The 17,654-nt window shown below is 42.9% G+C and overlaps 1 pseudogene; it reads right to left on the minus strand.

Moving 5' to 3' along the window:
* Positions 1-9,922: 9,922 nt before the first annotated feature.
* Positions 9,923-10,974, minus strand: LOC124975576 (KH domain-containing, RNA-binding, signal transduction-associated protein 3-like; annotated as a pseudogene).
* Between the last annotated feature and the right edge of the window lie 6,680 nt (positions 10,975-17,654).

Genomic DNA, 17,654 nt, shown 5'->3' on the forward strand with positions numbered 1-17,654 from the left:
CATTCCTCCTCCTTTAGAACGTAGATGTTCTGGAACATCTACGTTCTTCTCGTTAACCTGCTTACCTGACTTTACCAGAACCCTAGCCCTTAAAATCAACAGAAAGTTAAAAAAAAAAAGCAAAGGAAAACCAGCCAACAAAATCTCCCCAGGCCAGGCCATGAGAAAGTTCATGTTGACTCTTCTGAAGAAGAAATGTCTCCAGCATTAATTCTGGTAGAAGCTGCCTCATGTGGATTTACTATTGCTAAAGCCTAATTTTTGCAGCATTCACTCAGAAATTCCAATTTTAAAAATAATCAGGCACATTCAACACTTGCTTCCATGTCATTAAATCTTCCCTACTTTCCCAAATGGTAGAAGCTCAGAAAAAGAATCCAGCTCTTTTCCATGACTTAGATCCTGATTCTAAGCTGCTGGACCACAGTGCATCCTCTGCCGGGCAGCATAGCCCTCATTGGGTTCCCCACAGATGCTGGGCTGTGGCCCAAGTCCTGCTTGCTGTGTGCCTAGAGTGGAGACCAGATCACCAAGCCTCACAAAGCTGTGGGTAAATTAAGAGTCAGATTTGGGGGCCAAGAACACAGATCTTAGCAACAAGCACAGAATCTGACTCATGGTCTTGATAGTTTAATTGTTATTAAAGTGATGCAAATAATTCAGAATTCTTAGGATGCTCCAGGCAGCTGAAGTTGCCAGAAAAACTGAATTTTAAAGAAAAGGAAAAAGAGAAGGAAATAAAATAAGGTAAGAGAAACCATATTGGAAATAACCCTATGATGAACATCCAACAGTGCTTCTCAAGGTCTCATGCACAGAGGGCTCCTAGTACAGAAGGCCTGGGGAAGGACTGGTGCCCATGCTTCTAATGAGGTCCCACAGCCTTCTGACAGTGCAGGTCCACAGACTAACTGTGAAATAGCAAATGGAATAGCAAAGTGGAATGATCCACTTTGATAATATGTAAAGGACACTAACAGAAATCTGTTCTTTAATGGAAGATATTTCAGGCAGTTCATTGTTTTCCCTTTTAAAAAATGAAACGTGATCATAAAAATTATTTGACTGCTTCATTAGTGATACTGAAACTGAATAAGGATGCTGATTTAAGCCAGGAAAAAAATGTAGGTGCATAAGTGAATTAAAATCAAAATGTCAGGTTGGAGATGTAGTTCAGAGGTACAGCTCCTGCCAAACACACACAAGGCCTCCGTCCAATGCCAGCCCCAAAGAAGTAAGTAAATAAATAATAAAAGCAAAAAGTCTGAATATAAAAATGAAAACTAGACATTTGTCTCTTACCAACAGTTTTCAATAAGTTCTAACTACACTGAGCATAATTCCTAAATCAAAACTCAGAGTACATATTTCAACTGTTTTTCAGAAGACTAAAAGCTGAAATCAGGACTTTGGTTAGGGCGACTTTTCCAGTGAAATCTGAATAAGCTATTTAGCAACAAAAGAAAGATGAAAAATAAACCACACATAAATCTATGAATGTGTAATCTAAATACTTTAGCCTAAATGAGATGTAAGGACTGGAAGATGTTTATATATTACCTTTTGATCTGATTTGGGGATCTAGGATTGGTTTAAATCAAAGCAACCATCCTCTCTATATTAATCTAAAGGAAAATATTTAGTCATTTGAACAAGGTACACCTAAGTGTGTTCCAAATCACTGTATTTTTCATGGAGTATTAATTGGTCTTGTGTGGAAAACATAAAAAGAAGTTTGGAAAACCCAAGTCAAAGTTGACATGGTTCTTTGTTGATGGACTGTTCCTACTCAGATCCTGACCTGCTGGATGCCAATACAAGGTAATTTCATTTTCTTCCCTACTATTTAAGTTCATTCTGAGAGCTAGCTCTTCTGTGCCCATAGACTACCTTGAGTTAAAAAATTAAAAAAAAATACTCGTTTAAGTCACAAGCACAATGTTACTTTAATATTTTAAAAGTTCATTACAATTTAAAAAGAAAAGTTCCAGCTTTGATTTGGGGTAGGCCCCTCTCCTCCCAGGTGGGGCTGAAGATTGCATTCCAGGAGGCTGCAGCTGGTCTTGCTCTTTCTCCTCCCTATGGCCTTCTCCTGCCACCTCTCCCTCACAGCACCTGCCTTTCCAGGTCTGAAACATGTGGGACAGGAAGGAAAGGAGGGAGTGGCAGGAAAACTGTCCTTTGGTCAGCATGTTGTGAGCAGGTGACAGGATCTGTTAGCCATAGGAGGAGCAATGAAGTAGCTATGAGAAGTGCAACTTCAGCGGCTCTCAACTCCCACTTCATTGTTAGAGGCCTCTTCCTGAAGCCCTTGGATGTGGGTGATGCCCACATCTTCCTCAGATCCTTTCTCTCTCTCCTCTCCATCCTCTTGGCTGAAGTTTTTCTTCCCCAGCTCTCTTCCCTCCCTTCCACCAGGGCCATCTTGAGCTGATTCCTACCAGTTCTCTCCTGGTCATGAGGGTCACATTGTCCATGGAAAAATGAACATAGCCTTTCCCCAGAGAAATTCTTGAAGAATAGGTACTCAACACTCCTTACCCCAGGTTCCACCCCAGTTCATTCAGGTTCAACTGGTCAGTGAATCATCTCTTACTCTTTAGATTGGTCACAGAAAACTCAGATTCCAGAACATGTGACTACCACCTAACCCCTGACCCATTTCCCACTTCAGGGAACTTTCACAAAATTCTGAGTGGTTCTATTGTAGGATCCACCATCACCAAACTGTATGTAGGAGGTACCACCTTTCTTCTCTCTCTGTCATTGTAACCTTCTCATAACTCAGTATTATATTTTCCAAAACTACATATTCAAATAAAATCTCTCTCTCCACTCTGCTGGCCCTTTGATATTTTGGATGTGGGTGCAGCATCTAACTAGCTTTTGGTCTTCTACTGTGAACTTCCTGCATATGGTCTAGCACCTCCTTTGAAACAGATATCCATTGTCTCCTAGAGTCTTGAGCAATATCTCTGGCTTCACATTCTGTTGAATATGCTAATGAATCTCCAGAATCCCCAAAAGTACTTCTGAAACTTCTCCCAAATTCCAAACTTCTTTTCATGGTACAGATCATGGGACTAGTATGCACTACTTCTAAATACTTCAGTAGAATGTTGGTATTGAAAAGACATAAGGAGAAATCCATTTCTATTTCCTTCCATTAGCAGGGAAGAGGATCTGGAGCCCAGAAAGTGTATTGATGAAGTCAAGTCCTCTGGGTTCTCAGTGGAGAACAGGACAGAGGCAAGCTTCCCAGACACAGTTTCAGCAACTACTAAGGGTCTGGGAAAGAGAAGGGACTTTAGACTTTAAAGATTTAAAAAGTTGGAGAAGAATAAAATTATCCTTCACTTTTTAAGTGGAACAAAACCAGTCATTAAAAAAAACAAAGACATAATGAAGAAAAGCTACACAGAATGCATTTCCAAGATTCTTTGTGTCAGAGTTTTCTGAGACATTTTGTTTTATATAGTCATCCATATTTTTTTTATAATTCAAAACTATTTGGCAGCTCTCTTTGGGAGAGAATGTTCTACAAGTCAGTAGCATTAGGCCAGAAGCTCTTTTGTGAGATTAAAGACCCACATTAGGGAGAACATGTTTTCCTAAGAAAAAGTAATCATTTTTATGCTCACATTGAATACCAGTTCCCATGATGCACAAAGAAAGAACCTGGGCACCTTCTCTGTTCCTAATAGCCACCACATCAGGAGAAAAGGTAGAAAAGATTAAAGATGCTTTAATGTCCCGGGCAAAAGTTCAGCCACCAGATCCAACCTCTTGAGAGAGATGACTTGTTACATACAGTACTGCATCTGCCCTGTTGATTTTAGGATCTTCCCCTCCCTGAGAGACACAAGATGGAGTCCCAACCTTCCATCAACTCAGAGCCTCTCCACAGGCACCAGCCCTGGAATGCCCAGTGCTCAGAACCCGGTGACAACATCTTTAGGCAACATTGGGGCTTGGGCATTGCAAAGACTCCCATTGGTGGACAGATTCTTGGGGCAGTTGCTTCTTGCTGAGCCATGGGCCTGGTAACAAGTCTCAATGGTATGGATCCACAAATGGCAAACCTGGGCCTTGCTGGCAGTAAGTATCCCTTCAGTCCTTTGAGTGTGGGGACAAACTTTCAGGGAAGATGCTTTGTATTGATGGGGTGGTGGGTGCCTGCATGGAGTGCTAAATAGTTAAGAGACAGACTCCTCTAGGAAACTAAGGAGTTTGAAAAGGCAGGAACCATGTTGTGCCCAACCAGAAAAGATACAATGGTGCCCATATAAAGTGGTTCCTTGAGGGCCTTGTCTTTAACTTCAGTTTATCAGTCTGAGGGATTGAGTGTGTCCTGGACTGGGAGCCAGAAGGCCTGACTCAGTCTCAACAGGTCATGTTTCCTCTAGACCTATATCCCTTATCAGTGAAAGGCTAACATGGACTCTTAGGCTCCCTGCAGACCTAGCTTTAACTGAATAATAAAATCATGAGGTAGGTATGCAAGTTGGGAGGAAGGGAATAGATGCATGAATGAGCCAAATCAAGGAGACGAATGAGAAAGAGTTCAGGTCCCAGGCAGAACTGTCAGTCAGCTGCCTCTTTTCTTTCATTTACTGCCTCAGCCTGGGTCTCGCTATACTTGGACTCATGGAAGTGTGTTGTGTAGTAACCAGTGACTGAATTATATTTATTCACTGGAGGAAGAAGCTGCGGTGGGAGAGGCAAGCCCAGCAGTGGGTGGAAGTGATGAACGCTTCCACCTTCATTTACACTCCACTCTTGTACTGGATCAATACGCAGAAACGCCATGGTATCAATGCAGCTATTCAAATGGGCCCTCCCACAGCTGTTACAATCAGTGAGATGAAATACCATATTCCAGAGTGTCTGTGGGAGTCAGACAACCCTGAAGTCAGAGTTTATGGCCTCAGAAGCAGCATCCACAGGGCAGAGACCCCTGTTGCTACACAAGCTGCTTTGGTGGTCTCAGAGCAGCCCGTATCTAATCAGATGCCACAGCACCAGACCAGATCCCCATTCCTGATTCCCATCTTTCAGGAGATACCCTTTGCCCCACCCCTCCATAAAATACCTCTGATGCTGGAACACACTGTCTCCTACCCGTTGGACATCTATCCTGAAAGGAATGTCCACTACCATTCCCTTCCAACACTGGCCCTTGAATAAACTGTTTCAATGACAAGTCTTGCTTCATATCTGTGGCCTCCACTCACTGAAGGTGGGAGCTTTATGTATAAAGTGTATGATTAGAAAATGGAGCTAACGTCATGGAAGTCATGATGACATAGAGGGCTCACTTGGATGTTACGTTATTAAAGATTTTTGGAAATGTCAGACTGTTGTGTCTCATTTGCTGGTAGGAGGGCAATGTTCTTCTTCTGTTTGATGGTGGCACAACTATAACCAATACAATGAGAACTGGAGGTTGGCTTTGAAGGACACATTGAATTAATACTTGTGGATGAGCTCAGATCCCTCCATTCAGGATTTAAGCTCAAATGTGTGCAAGACCCTGGGCTAGGTCCACAAAGGCAGTGATGTTTTGCAGGAAGGTAAGTTTAATTGCCACAAAATGACAGTTGCTGAGAGCACACAGGAATGGCAGTCCACAATGGCTATGACATTGGTCAAACAAGTCATCATGAGGCCCATGAACCACACCACACTATGGACTGAATGCCTAATATCTATGATGTATTAAATCTTAGGTGGTTGTCTCTGAATTGTTTCTTATACAAGAACACTGCAACATGGCTATCATGAGTCTTCTCTTACTGATGAAGTCAAAGGATTCAAGGGCATATGCAATTATCTTATATTTTGTTTTTGTTGTTTTGTTCCTGAGCCACTTCTACAATTTGCATCTGCCTGACATTAGAGTTCCTGATCTTTCCACCATACCCCAGGGTATTCTTTCCCTAATCCTGTCTTGTTCAAACATATGTGGTGGATGCATTAGTGTGTGTAGAACCATCTCCTTGGTCTATACATTTGCTTAGAGTAAGAACTGGTGAGTACCTCATATAATTATACACAAGAATACATCCGTAGCAAATAGAGATCCATGGCTGCCCAAAAGTGAAGAGTCCTCTGCAACTCAGATACATGGGAACATCTTGAATACTTTCCGGAAATGGTTCTAAAAGTAGAGACAAATAAGAATATGAAGAATTTGACTACAGTTTAAAGAAGAGAATGCCTGGATCATGCAAAAATCTTTAAACCATTGCCTTGGAAATGAGAAACCCACTCACCATAGTTGCTCTAAATTTTAAATGTAGATTTCCCTGAGGGGAAAGGCCAATTTTTGATTATTTTGTGGTGGTGATGGTACCTCTGCACGCATGTGCATGTGTGTGTGTGTGTGTGTGTGTGTGTGTGAAAGAGAGTGAGAGAGAGAGAGTAAGAGAGAGAGAGAGAGAGAGAGAGAGAGAGAGAGAGAGAGAGAGAGAGAGAGAGAGGTTGTGAGAGAATGTGATTCTTGGCTCTTACTAAATTTAGGTAATTTATTTTTATTTTTTCCTGTGTGGGCTGAAGGGATTAGGTCAAGAAACTGAAAGGGAAGCCCTAGCCCTATCTATGTGACCTGTCTCTAGCAATAGCTTGGAATTTTTTTTCTTTTATTTTGGGAAGTTAAATGGTACCTTTTTTCCCTTTCTGTAAATATGAACTTATGTTGTAGCTCAAAATATGAAACACAACTAAGTGGTGTTTCCTTTATAGAACTGAGGCAAAGGTTCACTCCTTCCTCACTTTGTTGCTTCTTCTCATTGGTGCTTTCAACCATGCAGATGCCAAAATCTGAGACTTCACTACAATACTGCTTTATGCCCACCATCTGTTAGCCCTTGCTTTCAAGGTAGATGGAATCCATAAATGGACAGATCAATGCAGATGTTCTTTTCTCTTATGAACCAGGGCAGTGGGGGAGGCCTTTTTTCTGTTTATTTTACTATATTCACAGTATCATGTTTCCTTTTCTGCCCTCTCCATTATGCTATATCTCTGAGGAAAGAAATTGAGACTGCATCTTACATGGTATCCTCACTGCTTACTATGTGGTCTAATGAGGCACTTAGTGAATGAATGAAGCTCAAGAAACATCAGTGGAGAAACCAGATGGTACACTAAATAGGAATGCAAGCTTTGCACACATAGTGTGTCAGCTTGAATTCTGCCTTAACCAGGTATTTGATGGTCAGACTTAGCAATTTTCCACATCAGTAAAATGGGAATTGCACAAGAATACTTATGTTAACAGGAGAGTCTGCAGGATTATGCCCTGATACCTAACAAGTGTCCATAAGAAGTACTCATGTGATAGTTTTTAAACATCTTCCAGAGTACAGCTTGTTCTCCTACTTTGTCACAATATCTTTTTGGCTTATGATCTTTAAATTTTTCAAAGTTAAATTTATTTCTTATTCTGTATATTATGCTTTTGGAATCTTACCACATCTTTCTCTAAATGTCATAAAAATATTCTCCTATATTTTGTCCTAAATAGTCCATATTTTTTAACATTTTGCCTTCTCACATTTAGGCCTTTAATCTGAGTTATTTTCATGTCCTCATGACTGAATCACCTCCCCAAAGTCCACCTCCTAATGCCATCACACTGGGTCTCAGATTTCAATATGTGAATCTGGAGGAGAAATACCCAACAATTTGATTCAATTCTGACATTTATGGTTGGTGCAGATCCCACAAGTTAAGGGACAGTCCCATACAACAGCTCCCACCCAATGCCAGATGCTAATGGTGCTAGGCAGGTGCCCCAGGTTGCCTGCACCCCCATCCCCTGATTACAAATTTGGAGGTTCCTGCATACATCCTCAGATACAGTGATTCTCTAGAATGACTTTTGGGACTGAAGAAAGTATTCTACTTCTAATTACAGTGTAATTACAAAGGACCCCTCAGAGGAGCCAAAAGGAAAAAGTGCAGAGAACGAGACCTGAGGGGAGGAGTGCATGGAGCTTCCAGGCCCTTCCCAAGTATACTACCATCCCAACACCCGAATATGCTGACCAATCCAGGAACTCCTTGAGGGTGATACTGAAGTTTCATTATTTGCAGTGATGGATATTGGTGATAAATGTTAGTGATCAAATGCAGTCTCTGCTCCTCTCCTTGCTCTGGAGGTCAGGGAATGAAGCTGGAAGGCCCTAGTTCCCGATGATCAGCATCCATCTCCACAGGGGTGCCACCAGGCCTCACCTTATTAGCCCACACTCTAGAAGAACAAGAGACATTCTTTTCACTCAGGAAAATCCCAAGAATTTTAGCATCTCTGAGCTTGGATCTGGTTATGAAAACCAAATATTTATTTTTATTATACCACACACAGGTTTCCTTTTTACTATTACATTTTGAAAGTTTTGATAGTTGATAATTTTACACATTTGTCTATTTCATCTGCCATAACTTTTTTTACATCAAGTTGCTCATGGGTTTTTTAGATTTTTCTAATGAATTCTACTGTGAATTTGTGACTTCCTGATAATGTTCACTTGTGTTATTTGCCTTTTTTTCATTATCTTTAATTACAAAAGCTTATCTACTTTATCTTCTTAAAGAATCCACTGCACATTTGCTAGTTCTTTCTTTTGTCTATTTTCTGTCCTTGAATTTCTGTCCTTGTCTTTATTATTTCTGTCCTTCCATTTATCTAGTATTAATTTCCCATTTCTTGTATTGAATGCTTACTTTATGAATTTCCACTGTAACTTGCTAACTAACAAGCATTTTATTTTTTTCCCTCTGAACTCATTCTGGTTTTTTTTTTATTGTAAACAAATAGGATACATATTGTTTCTCTGTTTGTACATGGAGTAAAGGCATACCATTTGTGTAATCCTACATTTACATAGGGTAATGTTGTTTGATTCATTCTGTTATTTTTCTCTTCCCCCCCACCCCTCCCACCCCTCTTTTCCCTCTATATAGTCCTTCCTTCTTCCATTCTTGCCACCCTCCCTAACCCTAACCCTAAACCTAACCTTAACCCTAACTCTAACCCCTCCCACCCTCCATTATGTGTCATCATCCGCTTATCAGCGAGATCATTCTTCCTTTGGTTTTTTGAGATTGGCTTATCTCACTTAGCATGGTATTTTCCAATTTCATAGCTGCTCAGTTCACAATAGCCAGATTGTGGAACCAACCTAGATGTCCTTCAATTGATGAATGGATAAAGAAACTGTGGTATATATATACAATGGAATATTACTCAGCCATAAAGAATGATAAAATGATGGCATTTGCAGGCAAATGGATGAAATTGGAGAATATCATGCTAACAAGTGTTTTAAATTACTGTTACTGCATTAGATATATCCATCCCATGTTTGACAGTCCTTTAGTTCTAAATATTTGATATTTTTTTTCTTTCAAAAGTTCATTTAGTATCAAGCAAGAGGAGACTTTGCTTAACACTACAGAACATTTCAAGACTTGAGTTACAAAACAGTACCACATTATTTGCACTTATAATTGGCTTTCCTTTTAATGCATGTTGGCAAGAGGAAAAAAAAACAGGCTTATGGCTGAAAGATAAAATAATTAAATTTTATGGAAACCTTTAAAATGAAATGTGAGGCTTATGGTAAAAGAATGGATTAACATATTTAGTAAACCTATTTGTTTTAACACTAGATAATCAAAGTTATTTTTTCCTTTTGATGACCTATTTTTTCATATACAAAGTGGAAATAACAAAATTTTACACGTCTTTTTTTTCATTCCCAGGTTGATGCTTCAACAAAGTAGTTTTAATTCCATTCATTCATATTTTAAGCATTTTGATTTATTTAAAAATGGATTGTTCATAGAAAAAATTACTTTGAACAGTATACAGGACGGGTGGGGATTGGCTATTTCACAACATCAGACAGTACAATCAGTATCTGCCGTATGGTTGGTCTCTGTAGATGCCCTTTGCTATCTTCGTTGAAGGTGCCTTGTGACTTGAGCTAGTCCACTCCTCTTGCCCATAAGAATCTAGGTCTCCTCACTGAGTCCATGTCTATAATCATAATAATCAGCCCCACTCTGAGCTGGTGCACTGTAGCTGTTCTCGTAAGAATCATGATTCTGTTCATCATAGGCAGTGCTCTACCCATTATTGTAGTCATACTCTCCGTAGGTCTCTTGTGTCGGGGGTGGCGGTGGAGGTATGTACCCAGTGGGGGGTACCACTCTTGCTCTAGGAGTGAGAAGGACTTTTCCCTGACTCACTGGCCCCCAGGTAGACAGGACTCCTCTGGGAGCTGGAGTGACACGGGGCACACCAATGCTGACTGGCCGGGCGGCGACTCCTTCTTTTCCCCTGGTTATCGCTGGGGCTAGCACACCTCTTGTATGCAGGGTGGGTTTCCCCCAAACCACTGGATTTTCCCCCAAACCATCTGCATTTTCTGAACCACCATTCAAATACGTTAGCTCCTGGAGCTGTGCTTGTCTGATCTAATCATTGTCGTCGGGGATGAGGAACTTTTTGATCTCTTCCAAGGCATGGCCCATCCGGGCATAGGCTTCTGCGGGCGGGGCAAAGACTTCCATGAGCACATGGAGATCATCACTGAGGTGGAAGTACTTAGCTTCTCCACTCTTCCTGAACTCTTCTTCCTTTGCCTTGTCTCTCATGGAGCCTTTTCCCAGGATGGACATTTTTGTCAAGGTTTCTTCTTGTAACCGCTTCAGGGAATTGCCACGTGGACCCAAAAGCTTCCCCACAAAGTTGAACTTAGGAAACTGTGTTACAGGAATTAACACCTTCTGTCCCAGCTTCATGTTCTTATTAATCACAACATCAATGTACTTTTCTTCCTCCTTGCCTTCTCCTTTCTGAAACTTTTCTATTTCTTGGTTCACCAGGTGCAGGGCGTGTGTGAAGGAGGGGTCCAGAGAGTCCTTCTCCGCCATCAGCTGTAGCAGGTATTTCTCCTCCATGCTCGCCGGCTGCCCGGGCCCTGGACGCGGCCCCTCAGCCCGAACTGCGCGCACCCCAGCGGCGCGGACCCGGCCGGACACCCCGGAGTCCCAGCTGGGCGGGCGTGCGGGCGGCGGCGCAGGGCGGGCACCGGCCGCTCAGCCTGTTCCCCGGCGCCCAAGAGCCCGCGCGGGCAGCCGCCGCCTCCGGCACGTGCCCCGCGCTGCAGGCGCCGGCGCTGTCAGGCGGGCCTCAGGCCCGGCGCGTGGTGAGCGCCAAGACCCAGATGCAGGCAGCACGGCTCGCCAGTCAGCGGCGCCCGCAAGGAGCTCCGCCGTGACCTGCCCCGCACGCTGCCCCTTGCACTTTGAGGCGCCACGAGAGTGCCAGCGCCCCCTTGATAATTTTTTATGATTCATCTTTTGAATTACTTAGAAGTATGCTTTTCTTTTGGTGGTGGAGTACCGGGTATTGAACTCAGGGCACTGGACCTCTGAGCCACATCCCCAGCCCTATAGTATATTATTTAGAGACAGGTTCTTACTGAGTTGCTAAGCCTCACTTTTTTTGAGGCTGGCTTTGAACTCTCCATCCTCCTGTCTCAGCCTCCCAAGCCTCTGGGATAACAGGTATGCACCACTGCACTCAACAGAAGTATGCTTTTTAACCTCTAAATTTGGGATTTTATGTTTTATTATTTAGTATCAGAGTGGAAGTGATACCAGTTCTCTGGTAGTCACTGAAACTTCCTTTGTAGTCTAATACCTGATTAAGTTTTAAGAGTCTGATGTCTGTTTGAAAAGAATATTTGGCATCAGGGTACGTTTAGATCAAGGTAGTTTATTGTGTGGCTCAAATCCTCTATGTTCTTACTAATTTACACTATGGCTTTCTTACAGAGATGTGTTAAAATATTTTTACTGTGATTGTGGGATTTTAGTTTCTCTATTGGTTTTGTTTTCTGCAGGTGAGAACAAATCAATGCATAGTGGCTCAGGTCTGGTATATTTTCTGGAAGAATTATTTCTTTTATCATTGAATAAAGACTTGCTCTTGTCCCAATGTCTCCTTTTTCTAGTATTACTATTTCTACACAGCTTTCTTTGGCATACATATTTTTCTAACCCTTATTTTCAAGCTTTCTGTGTTGTTGGATTTAACTGTATCTTAAAATATTTTTGTGTAGCTGAACTTTTTTCATCCAGTTAGTCTCTGTCAACTAACAGGCAAGTTTAACACATTTACTATTATTGTAATTACTGATGCACTGGGATTTAACAGCTGTATTTGGACTTATACCTATAATCTTACTGCTCAGACTTTAATTTCTTCCTCCTGTTTTGCAGGTTATTGCTGGTTAGTATTTTATGTTTACTTTATTTTTAATCTTCCTGACACCTCATCATTGTCATTATTAATGTTAATATGTTTTATAGATAGTGCTAAGTAGTTTTACTGTCATTTAAATCTCTCCAGAAGTAATTTCCACTCCAACTGAAGGAAACCTTTTAATAGTTCTCCCAGTAGCATCCATGAATAATAGTAAAATCTCTGTTTCTCAAAACATCTTCATTAACAACCCTCACTTCTGGATAATCTTTTAGCTAGGTAGTTAATGCTACATTAACAGACACATTCGCTCAGTACTTTGAAGATATCTAGCATTGTTTTCTGGCATTCATTGGTGATGCTGAGAAGTCTGGCCATCAAATTGTCATTTCAGGCAGTTAGTCTTATTTCTTTGGTTGTTTTTAAGATCCCTGTGTCTTTGATGCTCTCTTTTTTCTCAACAGTATGTCAGATGTGTATTTATTTTTTTATCTATCCTTTTTTCATTCTGATGACTCATTTCTTCACTTATGGAAAACTCTTGTCTTTTCACATGTTGAACTTGCTTCTCCCTCGTCATCTTTATTTTCTTCTTCTAAGTTGGAAAACAAGTGTTCAGCCTGCTCACCCTATTTTCCAGATTTCTTCACTGTACTTTTATATTTTCATATTTTTAATCTCTCTATATCTCTGTGCTTCATTTTGGATGATTCCTTCCTGTATCTAATTCTTTGGTGTTTGGGGCTCTGCTATTTATCTCAAAATTAATTTAAAATTCCAACAAAGATTTGTTTCAGTTCTAGATCTCTTGGATGGTTTTTCAGGTCTGTTTTCCCTTGTTTCAAAATGTCCTCTTCTTGCTTTATGGCTCCGATTCTTTCTTTTACTTCCACATAGTTTTTAGTACACTTTAATGTTCAGATGTTCTATTAATTTTTGGTTAGTAGGGCGCTGATTCTTCCTTGGTTACTTCTAGTGTCTCTCATGGTGGTTTGTTTAAGTGGATGTTTTGAAATGTCTTTGGTTGGAAGCTTAAGTTGAGTGTTTGCCCTGGTCCTGTGAGCATCCAGTAGGCTCTTGTTCCTGTAAGCAGATTTCATATTTGTCCCTGCCAACACTCAGGGGTATAAATGGTCTGGATCAGTTCTGAGGGTCCTCTCATGGTTGGGCTTCTTGGTCTCTCAGCAGTGAAAATCACTCTGCCTCTATTTTTGCATAGTCCTGGGGTTTTAATCTGAAGAATTGTTCCTTTTTCTTCACTTTCTCTCCTTCCCTTTTCCCCTCCCTCCTTCCCGTTTTCCTTCCTTCCTTCCTTCTTTCTTTCTTTCTTTCATTCTTTCTTTCTTTCTTTCTTTTTCTTTTTTTCTTCTATCCAAGTCCCTGTTTCCATAGGTGAAGTCTTTTTGGTCTGCTTTGCTCCACCTTAAGGGTAGCAGTTCACTGTTCCAGGTTAAGCAGGGACTCTATTCCAGTCATATCACCTTGAGTGACCTCCAGATGTCCCCACCTCCCCCCCCCTTTAAAGCCCCCATCTTGAAAACTGAGGTCATCAGGTATCAACACTGCTGTGGCACTTGATCCTTAACTGTTTCCTATTCTGGGGATTTTCCTTCCTCCCTCCCTTCCTTCCTTCTTCTTCTTTCCTTCCTTCTTTTTTTCTCCTTCCTTCCTTCCTGACTTCCTTCCTTCCTTTCTGGTATGAATATTTATTCTAGAAACTGTTTGTTGGTGGTGGCATGTTTCGATCACCTCATCTTTGTTCTTGAAGAGAGGAGATCCCAGGTCCCCATCCACCACCTTACTGGAACCCTTCTCCCCTTCCATTCACCTGGGCTACCTTGATTAACACAGGACCTTTTAGAGAAGAGGACAGGGAAGGGCAAGACTGGCAAGGGAGAGACAGGCTGAATAGTGATGGAGGGAAACATAGTTGAGTGGCATTGGGATAATCTCTGTGGGATGGGTTTGGGGAGAGGTGGTCTGGTCACAGAAAAGCCCATTTAAATTGGCAGCTGGTGAGTGATTCGAGAGGACTCTCCAATGAGTAGTCACCCAGTGTCCAACTAATTTACCTCTTTCCAGGGTACTGCAAGATTTCCTGGGAATCCACACTGTGGTTGTGGTATGCCAGGGGAGCCACCTGCCTTCAGCTGGGTCCAGCCTGCAAGCTGTCTGGGCCCAAGGAGAGCGCGCCCAGCACTATAGGTCAGGTGGGAAATGGGTGCTCAGTGGGAGGAACGTCACAGGAAGCATCGGTCTCCAGCCAAAGGAAGCCTCTCACTTTCCATTTCCAGTCAACTGGAGGGGACAGAGGAGTCAGCTGTCACAGTTGTGAGGGTTCCAGAATCTCCACAGAGTAATGGCTCAGAACTTCAAGTCAGATACTGGAGGCTCTTCAGACTATCTTTTATTTAGGAGTTTTGAGTCCTCATCCTGAGGAAGAAATATGGTTGTTAAAGAGGTGACTAATGGTACGCCATTTATCTGATGGCAGACCAGGGAAGCTCATTAAGCTGACCAGTCCTGTAAGCCCCAGAGAGTTGCAGAATCAGCTGCAGGGGGAAAGGAAAGGAGAAAATGGGAGCATGAGAGTGGTGGAAGCTTGTTTTATGAATTGGTGTTTCTGGAGCATCGAGGGAGGGAAACCAAAGGTCACCTTCATCCCTGCACTGTTAGGGACACTGGGACACTGCAGCACCCCCCTCTGAAAAGGAGCCCCCACGTGTGCATCTGAGCAGCTTCCCAAGATCAGCAACTCCTGATGCTCAACTCATACCCTATGCAACCCCCAAAACTCAGAAACCTGCTCTGCAGCACCTGCCTCATCAAGCCAACCTCTGGTGGTCAGAAAATTAAGAGCAATCTCACCTCAGCAGGGAAAAATGGGAGCCTCCCCGCCCTGGGAAATCTATATGTGAATTTAGGCAGATTTTCAATCTTTCCTGGTGCATTCTGTTCGTCTCCAGCCATTCCCAAGCCAAGTCATGACAGGGCTGGCAGCGACTGCAGAGCAGAGCTGGGAATGGCCAGGATGAGGTTTCTGCTTGGGTGGGGCAGGGGGGCAGGGGGTAGGGGAGATCATGACTGCTGCCCAAATAAAGTCCAGTGGTTTATGCTTTGACCTAGAGAGCACCAACATATAGCTTAAAATTATTATAACTTCTTAAAACTGTTATTGATGGTGTACTTGGAAAAAAATCAAAGGGTATGCTGATGGAGAGCCAAACCACTCAAGAATATTAAAAAGTGAGTCACTGCAGCCTGGGCACTCCTCAGCCTCCCATCATGGTCTAAGCTGACTGGGTCACTGTCCCTGCTTGCCTGACACACAGTGAGGTGCACAGCCAGCCTCCATGAAGTGGCTTCATATTTAGTGCCACACAGTACAGGCTGCATTGTGCTGTGAGGCAGTGACCCCCAGTCCCTGAAGTTCTCTGTGAACAAAGCTTATTTTTAGCTCATGCTGGATGTCCATTGTGGGTCAGATGTGACCCAGCCCCGCATGACAATGGAGGCAGACAGGAGTGGTGCAGCCACAGCCAGGGATCAATTGCAGCAATCACTGGATCCCAGAGGGGCAAGCAGGAATCCTCCCTGAAGCCTTCAGAGAAAGTGTGGTCTGGTGACCCCTGCTTCCCATGGCTGACCTCCAGAAACATGCATTTCCCTTGTTTTGAGCCACCTATTTGTGGTATCTGCTGTGCAGTCCTGGGAAATGGGTACAGATTTGCCTTCCCTCTGGGATCCCAGCCCATGGAGCAGCCTCTCCCTAGACTTTCAGGGCTCTTCCTAGTGGGGAAGTCATAAAGTACCAGCTGACCTTGAAAGCTTCCACAGGAAAGAGACCCACACCACACTGTTCAGCTTTCCTTGGACATCCCTGAGCTCAAAAATGCCTTTGCTCCTCACCTGCTCTCCTAGTTACCTGTGGCTGCACAGCAAGTCACACCAAAGCTTAGTGGTTGAAACAACGGCCATACTTAGCGAGGTCTCTGACAGTCCTGGGCTGATTCTTCTCAGTCCTGTCTCTCAAAAGAATCTTTCGCAAGGCTGCTGTCAGCCATGACTGGGGTTGGTGCCCCAAATAAACTTTTCCTCCTCTAAGTTGGTTTTGTTAGGTGTTCTGTCACAACAATGAAGAGCCAATGAAGGCAACTGTGTATATGCTGTGGTTTTTCCTATAGTCCACACCTATGATAAAGCTTCATTTATAAGTTAGTTGCTGTAACAGAGTAACAGCAAAACTAATAACTACAAATAAAGAATGATCATAACTGTAATAGATGTTCTTTAAAACTTATGAATTTCTTACCTCTGGAATTTTCCATTTAACAATTTTGAGCCACACTTGACCACCGATCACCATGGAAAGAGAACCCACAAATAAGGAGTAACCACTGTATTTCAATTTCATAAAAAACAATTAAAATTAAATAAAATTTAACGTTCAGTTGCTTAGTTTCTTGATCCATATTTTGAGTGCTCAGAGGTCACATTCAGCATATGACCACCATATTGGAGAGAGAAAGGGGAGAACGAGAGGGAGAGAGGGACAGGAGGGAAGAAAGAGAGAGCAACCCACTGGAAGCAAAGAATTCACTTCAGCTTTGGGTTCTGCCACCAAGGCATTCAAGTCCAGTTGACTCCTGGTCCCAGGCCTCCTGGGCTTCACTGCAGACAGGAGGCTGTTGAATTAATTCCATGGTTCTGTAGCCAACTCCTGGTTCTTGCCTCCAGGAACCTCGGTTTCCTTATCTTTAAGGTGGGAGAGTAGAACATACCACATGGTGTTAGGAAGATCACACCAGGTCATGAACATCCTGACTGATCTCCCTGCTTCAGCCAGCTCTACACTCAAGGAGCAGCCAGAGGGATTCCCCTAAACCTCAGCCAGATCAAACCCTCCAGGGGATTCTTCTACACTAGAGTAAGAGCCCAAGTCCCGCAGTGGCTATTGAAACTGGTGATATCTGCTTGTGTCCTGCCCTGCCCCTGCCTCGCCTCAGCTCCAGTGATCTCCATCCCTCCTTGGCTCCAGCCACTCTGCTCTGCTGTGTGCTAAGCAGAAGGGAATCCCTCCTCCTGCCTGGCACACTCTTCCCCCAACAGTCCACACACACCCTCACCAATTTCAAGTCATGGCTCAGAGTCTGTCCTGACTACCCTGGTCACAAACACATCCCCTCGCCCAGTACTGGCTTAAGTTTTATGCCCAACCCTCATGTCACCTTTTTACATATTGTCTGATTTACTCGTTGTAGTTATTGTCTCTTTTCCCCAACTTGAATAGCAGCTCCCCAGTGGCAGGGACTTTAAAATCTACTTTGGTCACTACTCTGGGCCAAGCACAGGGTAGGGCTCATCCGAGGCA

Source organism: Sciurus carolinensis, unplaced genomic scaffold (assembly GCF_902686445.1).
Source record: "Sciurus carolinensis unplaced genomic scaffold, mSciCar1.2, whole genome shotgun sequence".
Taxonomy (NCBI): Eukaryota; Metazoa; Chordata; class Mammalia; order Rodentia; family Sciuridae; genus Sciurus; species Sciurus carolinensis.